Below are 16,784 nucleotides of genomic sequence, written 5' to 3'. Positions count from 1 at the left end.
CGAGAACCCCCCCCCCCCCCCGGAAAAAAGCCTTTGCTGGACATACAAAAATGTGCGCGTCACTTTTGCCTTTTATATATATAGATTTATTTATTTATTTATTTTATTGTCAGTGTTCCTTTATGGTTTCCTTTTACCCTGGCAACATTGGGTAGCTGCACTAGTAGTATAGATCGTCATAAAGGAATTGAAAATTCCAAGTTATGCAAGAGATAAAATAAATACTTGAAAGTTATTTACACAGAACAAATCTATTTTTAAATATATTAGACATGTTTTTGTTTTATTTCTTTTCATCCTTTTCTTTTTTTTTTTTTTTTTTTCTTTTTCTACCTTGGTTTACTACGGTTTCCTTTTCTTTTCTTCTCACAGACGGACACTTTGTCCCATAAATAGTACATGTAAGAATGTGATGTTTTGATTCTCAAATCCGTTTCATTAATGGAATGGCTAACGAAAAGATAGGTGTCAGATTGAAATCATCATCACGACAGGATGATGTGACAAAGGTCGGGAAAGTGGAATTTGAAAAGGCAACGTCCTTGAAAAACAGCACTCTGGTCTGAAAACAAAATGCCTGGACAGATTTCATGGCAAAGGCGCCTCAGGTGATTAGCAATAAGCTAACGCTTTCTCAAAGAGAGAAGGTAAAACCTGGGAGGGTGGACCTCCTAAAACTGTGCACGACCAGCAACAGAGCTCAATCAACAGAGAAAACGCCATCTCAACAATGGACTTTTGGCTTTGGTGCAGAGGGTTTAACGTCCGATTTGCATACTGGCTTGCATTATATGACTTTTAGAAATTGATTCCAGAATTAATCTATCTCTGGCCAGGTCTTTATTCCAGTTTGCAGTTCATTCTTTTTAGTTCCTTCCATGTTTTCCTTGGTCCTTCCCCTGTGAACTGACCTTGCTACCTCAACAGTTTTACATCTAACTCGAAAACCCTTGTCCATTCTTTGAATATGACCATACCAACAAAGTCTCCTGTCCTGCACACATTTCCCTATACTGTCTAGATTTTATCTCCTTCTGAGGTCAGCAGATTTAAGCTTGATTTTTAATAAGAGATTAATATCAAAGAATAAATAAACTAGAATCATATACGCCCACATCATCATCAGCCCATTTTACACATGGCATGTGTTGGACAGCTTTTAGAAGTTAACTCCCAGACTAACCTATCTCTGGCCAGGTCTTTATCCCTTTCTTTCAAATCTATCCTTATCACATGCTCTAGTTTTTCCTTGGCTTTCTTCTGTAAACTGAAACTGCTACCGCAACTGTTCTACATCTAACAAGGATTCTTATTCATTCTTCCAACATGACCATCTCGTTAACCTTTTTGTTTTATCTTTTTTATTCCTAGTGTCAAAAGAAAATAAATAAATAAAACAGAATTTCCATGAACAGAGTTGGTTTCTTTCCATCTGTGGAATACATTGCTAGAAGACTGCTTCCTTGGGGGTTACAGCAAGGTAATCTTTAAATATAATATTAAACAGTCCTCATAAGTAATAAAAATTAAAAGAAAAAAGCTTCACCAGTGTTCGCACCAATATTCATATAACACTAGTGGCACCTGTGAAAATTCAACAGCGGCATATTTCATATGTAATATATTGCTACTAGGCATTCTGTGGACGTTCAGTGTGAATGGAGACCCTGTGATATTGTAATCTTTGTTAAGAAAGCTATCGATGACAAAGAAATAACAAAGCAATTTTATTTAATACACTAGTTGTATTCCAATCAAAGAGAAGTAGCTTTGCATAGACGAATACAGTTAAATCTTTTTTTTTTTTTTTTTTTTAAGACTGCAGTCATTTTTAAATAATTCTGATCTTGACAAAGTATTTTCTGAATCGAATTACATTTTATTCTTAATAACATGCTGCAAAGATCCAAACGAAAAACTGATTACCAGACTTAAATATTGATATTGTAGGAAAAAATCTATCGATGACAAAGAAAAGCTTAAAATGTTGTCCTTTTTATGTTACTGATGAAACAAAGTAAATTGGTGATACTTCGTTCATGCCTTATTTGAGAGACAACTACACTTATTCTTATAAACAGCATACTGCAAATAAAACAAATGAACCAGGATCAAATATTGCTTTTATAGGAAGAAAGATATCGATGAAAAAGAAATGATAAAGAGGCCGACTTTACTTTATATATTAGAAGATATATTCTTGCATCTCTATTAAAAAAAAAAAAAAAAAAAGAAAAAAAAGAAAAAAAAGAGCTTTGTTACTTGGTCCGTCAGATTTAAATCTGAAATAGAATTTTCGTTATTAGACTGAATGGACAAATCTTAAGAATATGCAATCTGGTAATTTATGTATATTTATTGGCCGAAATGTTGTGAAGCAACTAAGAAAAGATGAGGATAATAGTCTGCAATAAATATAAATAAATAATACTCATTTCAATAATGAATTCCAATTAAAATAATATATACGATCTGGTGTTTTAAATAATAACATGAAATGGGGAGAAAAGGAGATGTATTGAGGCTGAGGTTTTGGGAAAGAAGAATTTTAGTCGCGTACAAGCGACTCTATAAGTCACTCCGTCGGTCCGTCTGTCCGTAACACTTTTGTGCTTGTCCTTTTTAGTTAAGATCAAAGGTCTGTTGTTAATAGATGCTGTTCTTAGCTTTTCTTGGCCAAGGTTACAGAGATAATCCAACGGGCATTAGTGGGGGCGGTTACCGGGAGTAAGTGGTGGGTTAGTCTCAAGGCTAAGATTAGACGCTTCTCGGTCCAGTACAGCCAACGCCTCGCACTAGATAAGGCTAAGGCCAAGAAGCGTATAGAGAATAGGCTGACCCAGGCAGTGGAGGGGGGGCCCCCTAGAGATAGCGCTAGCTAAACAAGACCTCAACCACTTGGCTAGCGAGCGGTACGAGGGCCAGATAGTTAGGGCAAGGCTAATGAAAGTCTCTAACGAGGCTGTTAATGTAGACGCTGTTGAGCGTAAGGCTGCTCTAAGGCGCGGCTCGGACGGGTACATTCGAAAAGTAAACGACCTGGAAGGGCACGCCCTTGCGTCGACGCGGGAGATTTGCGAGGGGTTTCGAAAGCATCTATCGGAGCGCTTCACCAAACTACCCAGACTCAAGATTGAAGAGTTTGGCAGCTATTTGGCCGACTCGCCTTGCCTCATGGCGGCTCGAGCGGCTAGCTGTGATGGTCTTGTCGCGGAACATGAGATCATTACTGCGTTGAAGCAGGTCGGTTGCAACAAGTCCCCGGGGCTTGATGGTCTACCCTATGAATTCTACTTGAGGCTGTCGCCCATGTTGGTCCCTATTCTGAAGGATATGTTCAACCATTGGTTTGTTCAGGGCTCCATCCTTGGGCAGGTGACCAAGGGAGTGATCACATTGCTGAGGAAAGGTCAACGGCATGGTGGGGAGGAAGATTTAGACGATTTCAGGCCCTTGACTCTGCTAAACACAGAGTTAAAGATTTTGGCCAAGGTTCTTGCGAATCGGTTGCAGGTTGTCATCACTGACTTGATTGAACCAGACTAGAGCTATGCTGTGAAGGGGAGATCGATTCAGGACAATCTTCATCTGATACGCACGATCATAGAGGGGACAGAAGACGACGCCGAGGCCACGCTGATCAGTTTGGATCAGTCCAAGGCTTTCGATAGGGTGGACCATAGGTTCCTGGGATCTGTGCTGGAGGCCGCCGGATTTAATCCGGACTTCCGCAAGTGGATCTCTGTACTGTATGACAGGCCGACGGTAGCGGTGCAGATCAACGGTAAGCTGTCGAAGTCTTTTGCCGTCTCCCGGTCGGTGCGACAGGGTTGTCCGCTGTCGCCTCTCTTGTACGTCCTGGCGTTGGAACCCCTCCTTCGCAAGTTAAGGGGCGAGGCGACTACACCAGTCCTGTGCGGGATAGCTCTCCCTGGAGGCACACGAGCCAGGGTTTCTGCATTCGCCGATGACGTCACCGTGTTCGTGTCTTTCCCCACGGACATTCAAGTGGTCACCGAGGCACTCGCTCGATACGAAGAAGTTACGGGGGCCGTCTTCAATCGCAGTAAGTCGGTGGGTCTGCGGTTGGGTGCCTGGACCGGAGTAAATTCGCTTCCGGGCATCTTCAGTTGGACCGACGGCCCGGCCCGGTCTGGATCCTTGGTGTGTGGTTCGGACCGGGTCTCCAGCTGAAGAAAAACTGGTCGGAGGTAGAGGCCAAGGTCGAATCCTCTGTTAAGATTTGGGTTCGAAGGAATTTGTCCTTGAAGGGTCGGGCGGAGGCGTGTGCCACATACATCTTTCCGCTCATCCTTTACCGCCTGTCTGTACTTCCCCTCCCTGCAAAACGACGAATCAGCTTACAGGAGCACCTCGACACACTCTTGTGGAACGAGGGTAAGCATTATGTTTGCAGAGAGGTCTGTGTTCGAAATCCGAGCGAGGGAGGCTTGGGACTGCCCGATCTCCTGTGTCACAAGCACGTAGAGAGGTTGGCCTTCCTGAGCCGTTCGTTGTACGTAGACGTTCCATAGGTCACTGCGGTTGAAAGCTCGTTTTCCAATCTCACAACTGACCTCTCGGTCTCCGCCATGCTTCGACCGAGGGGGGAACAAATATTCTACGTCGAATGCCGGTCCGCACTTAGAGCGTTGCCGGGGACCAGTGTCCTCGAACAGTCTAGGAACAGGCTTTATCGGGAGCTAGTGAAACGGACGGAGATGTCGTTGGAGGAGGTCCGCTCCCAGTGGAGTTGGGCGCCAGGATGGGACTTTCTTACAAATTCGGAATTTTCCCTTACCTGGCGACTTGTCCGGAATGCACTGCCCCTCCTTGAGGAACTCAACCTTTACAATGAAGAAACCTGGGTCTACTGCCTGCGCTGCGACGAAGACATGAGAGAAACAGCCGGTCATGCCTTTTTCCGATGTAGCAGGCTCAAGACCCTCCTAGGGTACGTCAACGAGGTAACGGCTCGCATCGATGCCAAGCGCTGACTTGAACTGGACGAATTATATTTTGTGGAGAACATTGATCCGCCGCCTAGGGAGAAAAGAATGGTTTTTCTAGTGATACTAGCAGTAGCGAGGATGGTCATATGGATCACACGCCTCAAGCGAGTCCGCAAAGGGATATCTGTTCCGGATCGGGATCTGATCGTCTACTTTAAACATCTGCTTAAAGTAAAGATCAGATGCGATTGGAAGAGGTTGCCTCGAGTGGCCTTTGACAAGAGGTGGGTGCATGACGCTAGCTTGTGCATCCGATGAGGCGCCAAGTTTGAATTCATGTTACCACCATAGGCATGGCACATGCGGTACTGGGTCCTACGGAGCCCATCCCGCTAGGTTAGACAAATAAAAAGTAAAGAGACTCTTGACTGGTGGTACAAATGAGATCCGGTCCCCCAATTGTTTGTTTTTTTGGCACTAGAGAAACTTCCGAGGCTACCTTACCACTACCACCCCTATCTTTTTGTTTTATCATCCCCTGATCAACCCATACTCGAAGGTTGCCACCTAATATATTCCCCCCTTTTTTGTTTTTAACAATCTATTTATTTTACTCCCTACACCCGATATGAATTCTTCCCAATCCCCATTATGGATCTCCCCGCTTGTTTTCAGTGCCCCCAAAAACAGTAGGCGATCTAACTACTTAAATTAGCTTAGGGAGGGACCTGACTAACAATGCACTAGGCAATTTTATTTTTTGTACATTTTTTCTCTATTTCCCACTCCCCAACACGAACTGTTTTTCTTCCAAATTCAAGAACTTTTTATTTTTTCCAATGAATTAAACTTTTTTCACACACACACACACACACACACACACACACACACACACACACACACACACACACACACATTTTAATTTAAAAAAAAAAAAAAAAAAAAAAATGCGCACACACACATACAGAAATTGTATATATATCGTTTTTGCAAAAACGCTGGCGTTTTCATTAGTTAGCTTTAGATTCCACAGAGTGAATAAAGCATTGTGGTAAATGTTGCCAGTCAAGAGTAAAGTCGCCAAAGACTCCATTTTTACTTTAGTTACAAAGACCCTGCAACACTCCCCTCCCCAGATCTTATAGGGCCTTGTGCCTAAATTTGTTTTGTCTTTTAGAGAATTTACTTTTTAAAATTTTTTAATTTTATATTGGAATTTTTTTAATTGTAATTTTTTCTTTAAACGAAATAAATTAAATATAAAGATCAAAGTGTAGTATCTGTTCTTACTACATGCTGTACTTATTGTGATATAAAGTGGAGGATCATTTTTCTCTATTAATTTAATGTAAAATGATCACCCACTTTAAAACCAGTCAGTCTCAAAGCCATTCAAGTCATTCTCCAGATCATTCAAGTTGTTTTTGAAGGATTCCAGTTATTTTTTAAGCATTCAAGTCATTCTTAAGGTCATTCAATTCATCCTTAAGTTCATTAAAGTCATTCTAAGTCATTTACTTTTTATTTATTTAAGTCATTTCAGCCCATTTTTCGGTCATTTTAGTTTATCTTTAAGAATTTCATGTCAATCCTACATTCACGCATGTATTCATTACACGAGAGCATGCGACTAATGGCTATCGGCCTTGTTTTTTGTGATGAGCAGAGAGGATGAATTTTATTGCTTGAGCATTCAGCAGGAAGTAATCTATCTGATTTCAACATATAAAGGCTTTAAAACTGAGACCCCCCCCCCGAATCAAATATTGATGTTGTAGAAAGAAAGCTATCGATGACAAAGAAAGAAAGAGACTGACTTTAGTTGAGATAAATACTAGCAGGCTGCCCAGCGTTGCCTGGTCGCAAAATATGTATAATCATATCTTTATTCATACAGAAATAGCGACATGTGCATGCGAGTATTATGCTTTTTCTAAACAGTTCATTTCTTGTAAGTAAAAAAAAAAAAAAAAAAAAAAAAAATACTCGAGCTGAGATCGAAACCAAAACCTAAAGACAATAAGCCAAGTATGATAACCATTAGGCCAACTTCACATGGTCTTTAAAAAGTGTTTTCAAACCTACTTATTTTTAACATAATAAATCTGTCATGTGAACCATTCACGCATGTGCATTCATGAAACAGCTAACAGATAAAAATCTGATGAACATCACATACCAATTTTTCAATTGTGACTTCTTAGCAGCCAGTTTTTTTTTTCTGGATAAAAACAGATTTAAAAGTTTTCCCCATGTCTGAATATCCTATATACTAAATTTCAAGTCTAGATAAAAAAAGCTGTTGAGTATATAGGTTGAAAAGTATCATCATAAACACACATTCTCACTTTTATAGATATATAGATTTTATTGATGTCAATAAAATGAAATACGTTCCTTATAAATAGCAACATGCGTTATTTTATTTCAGCAAGGTCCGTAAACTGCAGAAATACCATCAAATCTTTTTTTTTTAAGGAAAAATAAACATCAAAACGAATTTGACTGAATAATTTGAATGACTAAAATAGGAATTAAGGTCAATTCACACTTAGAATTAATTACATCAAATATTTGAGCGAATAACAAGTGAAATGAGAGAGAAACAACTGTAACAAAAGAACCGATTTTTCGTTGTTATCGAAAATGATCAACTAACTCTCTACTTACGGTATTTACCTCTCTTCCGCCGCACAGGGATGCGACGCAAGCTCAGAAGGTGAAATGAATGAGCCAGCACCCCTGGAAGTACAAGTCTGTGTAACCGCGTTAGCATTCCTCGGTAAGAACACCTCAGGCGACAAGCGATAAACTCGCTCCACCAACAAGCCAGGAGACAAGGCCTGGGAGAGTGGACTTCTAGGGCTACCCAAAATAGATGCCTCAGTCCAACAGCTAATAGGCCACCGAAATGGCCCAGTTTTTGTCGGACTGATTGTCGAGGTCGTAGGTATATTACAAAGACACTCTACTTCCACACTGATTTTGACCTCCCGCGTCTATATTGTAAAGTACACAGTGTGGGCAGGCACACACTCTTCACATGGTAGGCTCTACAATCATAGTTTTAACTTTATAAGAATGAAGGGGGGGGGGAATCTTTGCATAAAGAATTTCACATGGAAATCACAAACCACATTACTAAGTCAGCAAAGTTAGCTGTCACACATTAAAACGCAACTGTTGTCAATTTAATGGTTATGCGAGGTATTATTTTGTGTTTGGTTAGATTTTTTTTATATCGTAATCCTAAGGGATAGTGTTTATTTTCAGCAGGTTTGTAACTTCCGGTTATTTTTTTTTCTTTGGGGTTCTAATCTATCTATCTCACATTTATCGTTGGTTTTGACCTTTAAGTAGTATTTTTCTTCTTTTTTATTTTTAGTCCTTTAGATCAAGTGGCCTCATGTTTTGACTGGAACAATTTCCATAAACACACATATAAAAACAATATAAACACATATATAAAAACAATATAAACACATATATGAACAATATACAAAACAAGTGTACAATTTAACAGATTCCCAATTTAATATTATCTCGAGGCGGACGTTTTGGCCTAATGATGAAATAATTTTCAATCTAAAATTGTTTTCTTTAAACGAACTTCAGTTAAAAATTGTAAAACTTTCAAAATTGTTTTCACTTGTATTTGTCAATAAAAATGGTGAAAATATCGAGAAGTTTTCTTTGCATGCTTTGAATATAACTTGTATTTTAATAATTGTCAACTGTTTTCTTAGTCAATTGTACTTATTTTCTGTGTTTTTATCGTATTGTTTTATTTTGTGTGTCTTTGATTTATACACAAGTTAATTTTTTTTATGAGAAGGGAACAACTCTTTGTATTTCCTAAAAGGGTTAAGAAAAACTTATACTAAGTACATACTTAGTCTTAAATTTTTTTTTTTTTATACATCGCTGCAGGTTTTATATGTGCCTAGCGTTGCCCAGGTGTTTGGAGGTGTGTGTTAAGCAAAAAAAGTGGTAGTAGGCAAGCAGGCGGCTCGAACCCATGCCGCAAAGGCAGAAAAGAAAGTGAAAGAATATCTGATGTTTTAGCCGATGTCTTTATGATGCGATCGGAAGTCAAAAGTGTTGAAATTAACTGAAGTTAATCCAATGACGATAACTTGCTAAAATGTCAGCAAAAAACATAGATCTCCTTGTACAAAACGGCCGAGTTTAAGGTGAAAGAATTAATGTTTTTGCCCAAATTTCGGTATTTGTCATCAGAGACATTGAGCTTCAAAATGATACTGATCTTGTCAGGATCTATCACAAGTTTTTGCAAGACATACAAACGTACATACATACATATATTTAAATAGATAGGTGAGATTTACCTCATCCTCATTTTCCCTACTTTATTCTCCGTCACAGAAGTATCAAGATGGCCAACTTTGAATCGCAAATGTTAATTTTCTATACTCCCTATTCTATACCACATATCGCTTTAAATTTCTCTTCCATCATCTTTTGAAAAGTCTTTGATCTTTCTTTGAATTTTATAAAACCTGTACTTATAACTCCTCTAACATTTTTGGAGTTATCTATCTCCAAACCCCTGGGGTAATATACAAAAATTTGTGGAGATTAATTAATGCATACATATCCAGAAAGGGAGTAGAAATACCTGGCATAGAACCCATGCGTAGGATCACCCCCTCTCAGTGAGATGAACCCATAGATCTTGTCATATCATCCATCTAAGAGAAGGAAAACGGATCAAAGGTCCAGTGTCAAAACTTCTGAGGCCTTTACATCAAATCACTGGGGAAGGATGGAGGTCTCCTTAAACCAGAATAGTCAAGCTTCTTCAAGCTGGAAACTGGGAGTTTTCAACCATAAAATTGCTTAAGGAGTAGGTAGGATGGCTTTTACATGCTTTGTCTATTATCTAGGCATAGAGGTATCATCACAGGGATTCCTTATGCTTGGCCTTTCTATCTGGCCAGATCAATGAATGCTATTGCACTATCTCTTTCAAACTGAACGAATCCTTGTAAAAAAAAAAATTTTTTTAAATCAGAGTGCGTAGTAAAAAAAAAAAAAAAAATCAGAGTGCTTAGTAAAAAAAAAAAAAAAAAAATCAGAGTGCTTAGTTTACCAGTTATTTCCATACAGCAGATTGGGTCGCTCTTGTCCAACAGGTTAACGGTACAGGTTTGACAGCTTATCGAAGGTCACTGTTAGTTCATGACAGGATAACCCAGATCTGTACAACAACACCATTTTCAGAGCCGAACGAAAGATAGGGGAGGTGGGGGGGGGGGTAAAGCAGGCAACGGGCCAAACTGCATAGACCAAATATAGTTAAACAAGGATATAACAATGTCACGTTTTTGAGCAAGAGAAACAAGCATTTTCAAATCAGTCGCTCCATTGGAAGCATACAAATGAGGCATGTAGAAATAATGTATCTGCTTAAAATAGAAATAGATATGTACTAAGGGTTGATATGATGCTATGAAACAGTAGCTGACCCTACTACATTTCCATCGTCCCTACCACAATAAGGAAAAGTTGAATTTTAGAGGATTCTATTCTTTTTTTTTATTATTAGTGTTATTGATACTGATTGCATATGGAGCCAACCTGCCTGTCAAAGAGTAAACATGTACAATGCTGCAGGTTTAACGATGTGCATACTACACATGTTATCCTTATTTAAGTACCCTACAACGATCTACAAATAAAATGAACGAACCAGGATCAAATATTAATTTTATAGGGAAAAAAAAATGACAAAGAAATGATAAAGAGAATGACTTCACTTTATACATTAGCTGTATTCCAATCAAAGAGAAGTAGCTCTATATAGACGAATACAGTTGAATCTTTTTAAAAAAAAAAAAACTGTAGTCAGTTGAAATAAATTCTGACCTTGACAAAGTATTTTCTGAATCGAATTACATTTTATTCTTAATAACATGCTGCAAAGATCCAAAAGAAAAACTGATTACCAGACTTAAATATTGATATTGTAGGAAAAAAAAGCTATCGATGACAAAGAAAAGCTTAAAATGTTTTCCTTTTTATGTTACTGATGAAACGAAGTAAATTGGTGATACTTCATTCATGCCTTATTTGAGAGACAACTACACTTATTCTTCAAAACAGCATACTGCAACAACCTTCTAAACAACATACTGCAAATAAAACAAATGAACCAGGATGAAATATTGCTTTTATAGGAAGAAAGCAATCGATGACAAAGAAATGATAAAGAGACAGACTTTACTTTATATATCAGAAGATATATTCTTGCATCTCTATAAAAAAAAAAAAAAAGAAAGAAAAAGCTTTGTTGCTTGGCCTGTCAGATTTAAATCTGAAATAGAATTTTCGTTATCAAACTGAATGGACAAATCTTAAAAATATCCAGTCTGGTGTTTTAAATGATAGCATAAAATGGGGAAAAATAGAGATGTATCGAGGCTGAGGTTTTGGGGAGGAAATTGATTTTTTTTTTTTTGTAATGCGCAAAGAGGATGAATTTTATGGCTTGAACATTCAGCAAGAACTCTCTGACTTCAACATATGATTTTAAAACTAAGGCACCAGAATCAAATATTGATTTTGTAGAAAGAAAGCTATCGATGACAAAGAAATGATAAAGAGACTGACATATATATATATATGCTTTATTCGAGTTACTCCTACTCTTATCCTTAATGCAATGCCTCAACACCTTCCATCATCAGCATCTCATTTCTTAAGTTAATAAGTTAAGGAAATAATTATTATACTCTTTCTCTCGTTAAGTCTATTCTCTTCAATAAAACCTTTTATCAAAATCTTCTAATATGCACACAGATTTCTATACTGTTCCAATTTTAATCTTCCTCTAACGTCATCAGAACTAAGCCAGTCTTAAAGACTAGCATAACACATCCATCACATCACTCATATCATTTCTCTCCATGCAACACATGTCCTCAACCATTATTGGTCAGGTATTACTTGCATAAATAAGCATATGGCTGATATATTATTCACTAGCTTGACAATGGTAACACTATGCTGGGAAGTTAATAGCAAAAGTTCTCTAAACTTACTCCATCTGCTCCTAAGTCACAAGCGCACTAGCACCTGTTCCACCCTATGCACCAATGATGTCACCAAGTTAACAAAACTTCTCAACAACCTCATTAGCTTTGCAATCCAGATTTACTTTCTCCACATTTTAATTCTCATCCATCTTTTACATTATCTTACACTTTTTCCACACAAATTGATTATCCTCTCTCGACCTGCCAGTAATTGCATTACATTTCTCGTGTACACAATGCTTACAAAAGATTAAACTGCACCCAACTCTTTTCCAAAAACTGAACAGCGGAACTTTCCTCTGCCTGGGCGCTTTCCACCACTACAGCCACTGATCATTACTTTGTTCTCGGTAACATCCACTCTCAGGCCTTTATTTTCCATAGCATTCCTTCAAATATTTAACATGAATTAAAAAAAAAAAAAAAAAAAAAAAAGTTGGAATAGTTTCCATGAGTAAAGTTGACATTTTTTTTCTAAATCAAGAAAAGATAGCTGCAAGACTTAAGATTTTTTTTTTTATAATAACACTTAATTAACCAACCATAGTTTGATTTAAAAAAAAATTAAAGGTACTTATCCAGTTTACAACTCAATCTCTGGCAAGTTCGCATTAGCATCTTTTGACAGGTTACATAAGCAGACAGAAGATGCTGAAGCGATTATTCAATCAGCTGTCAGAAGACGACAAGTTTTAATGACAAAGTGAAATCCATTTAATCAAGAAGACAAATTTTTAGATCGAAAATGACTTTCAGCAAGTCATGTCAGTGTGAAATCTTCCCTTTCTCCATGTTAAGTCTTTCTGAATAGAAAGTCATTCTTAACATAGAAAAGGAGGCAGGAATGCCACATATTAAATTAATCATCTAGCAGTCTTCACTTGGACATTTTTTGTAATCTGCTGGAAAATGAGGATGCCAAATTGTTGGAGATTTAAGTTATAAACTGGACGAGTACAAAATATGATTTCATCTAACCTTTAACGAATCCTTTTTCTTTAGGGTTGGATACCTCTAACACCTATCACAATTAGATCCTCCATTAGTAGACAGTACATAAGACACAAATGGTCGATGATATTACATTTTGTCTAATTTAACATTTTCCATTTTAGACTTAAATAACAGTATATCTAAGAAAAAAAAAATCGATCTTTGATTCTGACTAGTCATTTCATATTTTATTATTGGAATCCCTTTGAGATGACTAATTTGTATATTTATTTATTTGCAAACTTATCCTCATCTTCATAGTTATTGTTTCATGCCTTCATCAGATGGTTAACCACGACAGGATAGGAATGCTGAGTCTTAACTGTATCCTAAGTAATTACTGCCTTCCATAGGTGTTGTCGTTTCACCAGGTTTTGACCAACTAATCCTCTAATAAAAATAATAAAATAATATACCATTCTGCACAGACTCAATGATCGAAGACCAGATAAGAACGAAAAACTTTGATTTATAAGATCAAAAAATCTAACTTTGATCGCCCTTTCAGGGCCTGTGGTGCAGTGGATAGAGGCGTTGATTCTCTACAGTTCCATTGTCTGAAGATAGCAGTTTCAATCCTACCCAAAACTGGCCAGAAGATAAGTTGGCCAAAATATGGGAAGACAACAACAACTATGGAAGGCACTAATTACTGAGGATACAGTTAAGAGACTCAACATTTGTATCCCATTGCGGATAACTACCTGACAAAGGCCAGAGGAATAGTTGACCGAAACATCATGAAGCAATAGCTATGAAGAGGAGGATGACAGTCTACAAATAAATAGTCATTTCTTCTTTCTTATCCTTGCAATATGCTCTTTAACAATCTACATTTCATGACGGCCAACAACTGAAGGTACTAAATTAAATGTTAAGACAGATTATATACAAGAAAAAGTGTTAAATAAAATGTGGGTAATGTTTAAAGGTCAAAGAAAAATAAAAGAAAAATTCAGTGTATGTATTATGGATTGTTTTTATGTTGTTTTTGTTAAATATTATTAGTTTATATCATTTTCTATCTTCTATTAATAAATCTCAAAAATGTGTGCTTGTGTGCTAAACCCTTTTGTCATCCACATGAGACTGGCACAAAACTGGTACCATCTTAAAGGGAAATGCCCTAGATGCAGGATATGCGAAAATTAGAAAAGAAGATTTATTCTGTGGAAATCAATTGGACCACTTTTTGAAAGGGGGTTCTTTTTTTTTCCCCCGTCTCTTTTTTTGCAAATCATGTATGCATATTAAACTAAAACCATGTTTAAAACGCTTATTTTGCAATGCTATGACGTCATAAGCATTCATGGTCATGTGGGCACAAGCGTTGGCCTGTAAGTTTTTGCTTTCTTCCTTTCTTTTGTGCTTCACATTTGAGCCCGCAGCTCTTTTTCAGTCGCATGGGCACTCGCTGCTATTGTGATTAAAAGAAGTTGTTTTGATTTAGGGGAGGGAAGGTCCAGTGCACTGGCAACGCTGGGCGCTCATCCACTAGTTATTAATAAATATTATTAAATGAGGCTACATGACACTGTATGTATAGACATAAAAGTTTCAAGACATAATCAATGCTGAATTTTACACATAATCGATGAATCCACTAAATACTCTGCTGCCAGGCTGATTAAAACCAAGAAGAGTGAAGAAATTATTCGCAACATATTTTTAATGTGGATAGCACATTTTGGAGTTCATAAACGCTTCTTGAATGATAATGGAGAAGAATTTAATAACATTGGTTACAGAGAGATGAATGAAAAACTGAATATTGAAATCTGCACTGAAAGTTCATTCAGTAATGGCACTATGGAATGTCACAATCTAATATTGGCTGAAGCAATGGAGAAAACATTGGAAGATGAGAAATATGAGCCAGAAATTGCTTTGGCTTGGGCTGTTAGTGCCAAAAATGCTCTTCAGAATCATTCTGGACATGAGCTTGCTTTTGAATCTAAAAAATATTGAAATATACCTTCAGTTTTGATAGACTAGTTATCCGCATTAGGCACTTCAACAACCAGTAATTAAAAATGGTTTACATTCTGCGAAAAAAAAAAAAAAAAAAAAAAAAGGTTCATGGAGGCTGAATCAAGTGAAAAAATCCAGAGAGCACTGCAAGTTAATATAAGACATTATGCGGATGAATGATTTATGACAGAGGACAGCATTCACTATAGAAGACAAACTATAAAAGATGGAGTGGCCCTGACAAAGTTTTGGATAAAGAGGGTCAATGTGTATTAATCTGAAATGGAGGCACATTCTACAGGATGCATCCATGTTACTTGATGAAGGTAGATAAGGACTTTTGCAGACCAAGGAATGAAGAAAATACAATTCCCTTAAATGAGATGAATCAAGTCTTGGAAGAGGAAGTTGACGATCAACATGATGAAAATTCCAATAGTAACAGGGAGGAACTGAAAGACAATACTACAAGGCTGAGTAAAGGGAAAATAGTGAAAGATAAAATTATTGGAAGTGGAAATAAGAACGATTAGAATAAACACATTTTTGCCAACGAGAAACAAGTTTATTTATCCCATTAGCATAGAAATCCAGAGTCCTGAAAGCGATGAAGTCATTGAAGGCGAATTCGGCATCATCTCGGCTTCTGAAGCATTTTTCTCGCAGGAATTTGTTGAAATGCTTGAAAAAGTGATAATCAGTAGGCAAGAGGTCCGGTGAATATGACGGATGGGGCAGAGTCTCATAGCCCAATTCATTCAGCTTCTGCCAGGTCAGTTAAGCAACATGCAGGCAAGCGTTGTCATCGAGGAGAACTGGTCCCTTCATATTGACCAATCTTGGGCACATACGTTGGAGCTTCTGGTACATTTCGTCAATTTCTGGTGCAATTCATAATCATTTTGTATTCAAGAAGCTGTGATGGAGAAGACAGGCTGTAGTGTGCTGGTTGTTGTAGAGGATCCACTTCTCATCACACACTACAATCCACTCAAGAAATGAGTCGTTTTTGTTGTGCAGAAGGAGCGTAGAACACCTCTCAAAACAACAATTTTTTGGATTATCATTCAATTCATGCGGCACCCATTTATCCAATTTTTTTTACTTCTCTATTTGCTTTAAATGGCGAACGACTTGAGTGGTCGACCTCAAGTTTAACAGCAACTTTGTGTGGTTTTGCAAGGATTGGCTTCAATTAAGGCTTTCAAACGTTTGATCGTCTTCATCTTTGAGGCTCTTCAACATTGCGAAATTTCTTGAACCACGTGCCACTTGTTCGTTAGTGGTTCCTGGGCCAAACACATTGATATCGTAAGCTGTCTCGGGAGCTTTCAGCCTAGTTTAAACTGAAACAAGAAAACCATGCGGATTTTAATTTTGTCCATGCTGTCAAAAAGCCTGCAAAAAGAAAAAAATGAATGAAGGGATTGAAAACTGTAACGAATAACACGATTCGATACTGCGAAAAACGCGCTTCAAAATGATATATAACATGGCTTTATATATAAAGGAATTAATTCAGAAATCATATATAAAAGTAACATATATGAGAAAACAATATTGTTTTTGTACCAACTTAATATAACAGATGAGACACAACTTTAAAAATAAAAAAGGGGGTAAAAGTTCACAGTTCAACCTAAATAAATAAAATAAAATCTCTGATGTATGTATTCATCATGAAATAAAAATGTTGTATTCCAAAAATCACGTAAATTGATTAAGTAGTTAGTTTTTAGTCGCGTGCAAGCGACTCTATAAGTCACTCCGTCGGTCGGTCCGTCGGTCTGTCTGTAACACTTTTGTGCTT

The 16,784-nt window shown here is 37.4% G+C and overlaps 1 protein-coding gene across 1 annotated transcript in view; it reads right to left on the bottom strand.

Moving 5' to 3' along the window:
• Positions 1-16,784, bottom strand: part of LOC145252765 (uncharacterized) — a 187,258-nt gene that overhangs the window by 137,980 nt on the left and 32,494 nt on the right. The window lies entirely within an intron of this gene.

The sequence above is a fragment of the Euprymna scolopes genome, chromosome 29 (assembly GCF_053919585.1).
Source record: "Euprymna scolopes isolate OS-2025 chromosome 29, ASM5391958v1, whole genome shotgun sequence".
Classification (NCBI taxonomy): Eukaryota; Metazoa; Mollusca; class Cephalopoda; order Sepiida; family Sepiolidae; genus Euprymna; species Euprymna scolopes.
The sequence above is the reverse complement of the archived record's forward strand: the minus strand, read 5'-3'. Positions and strand labels throughout refer to the sequence as shown.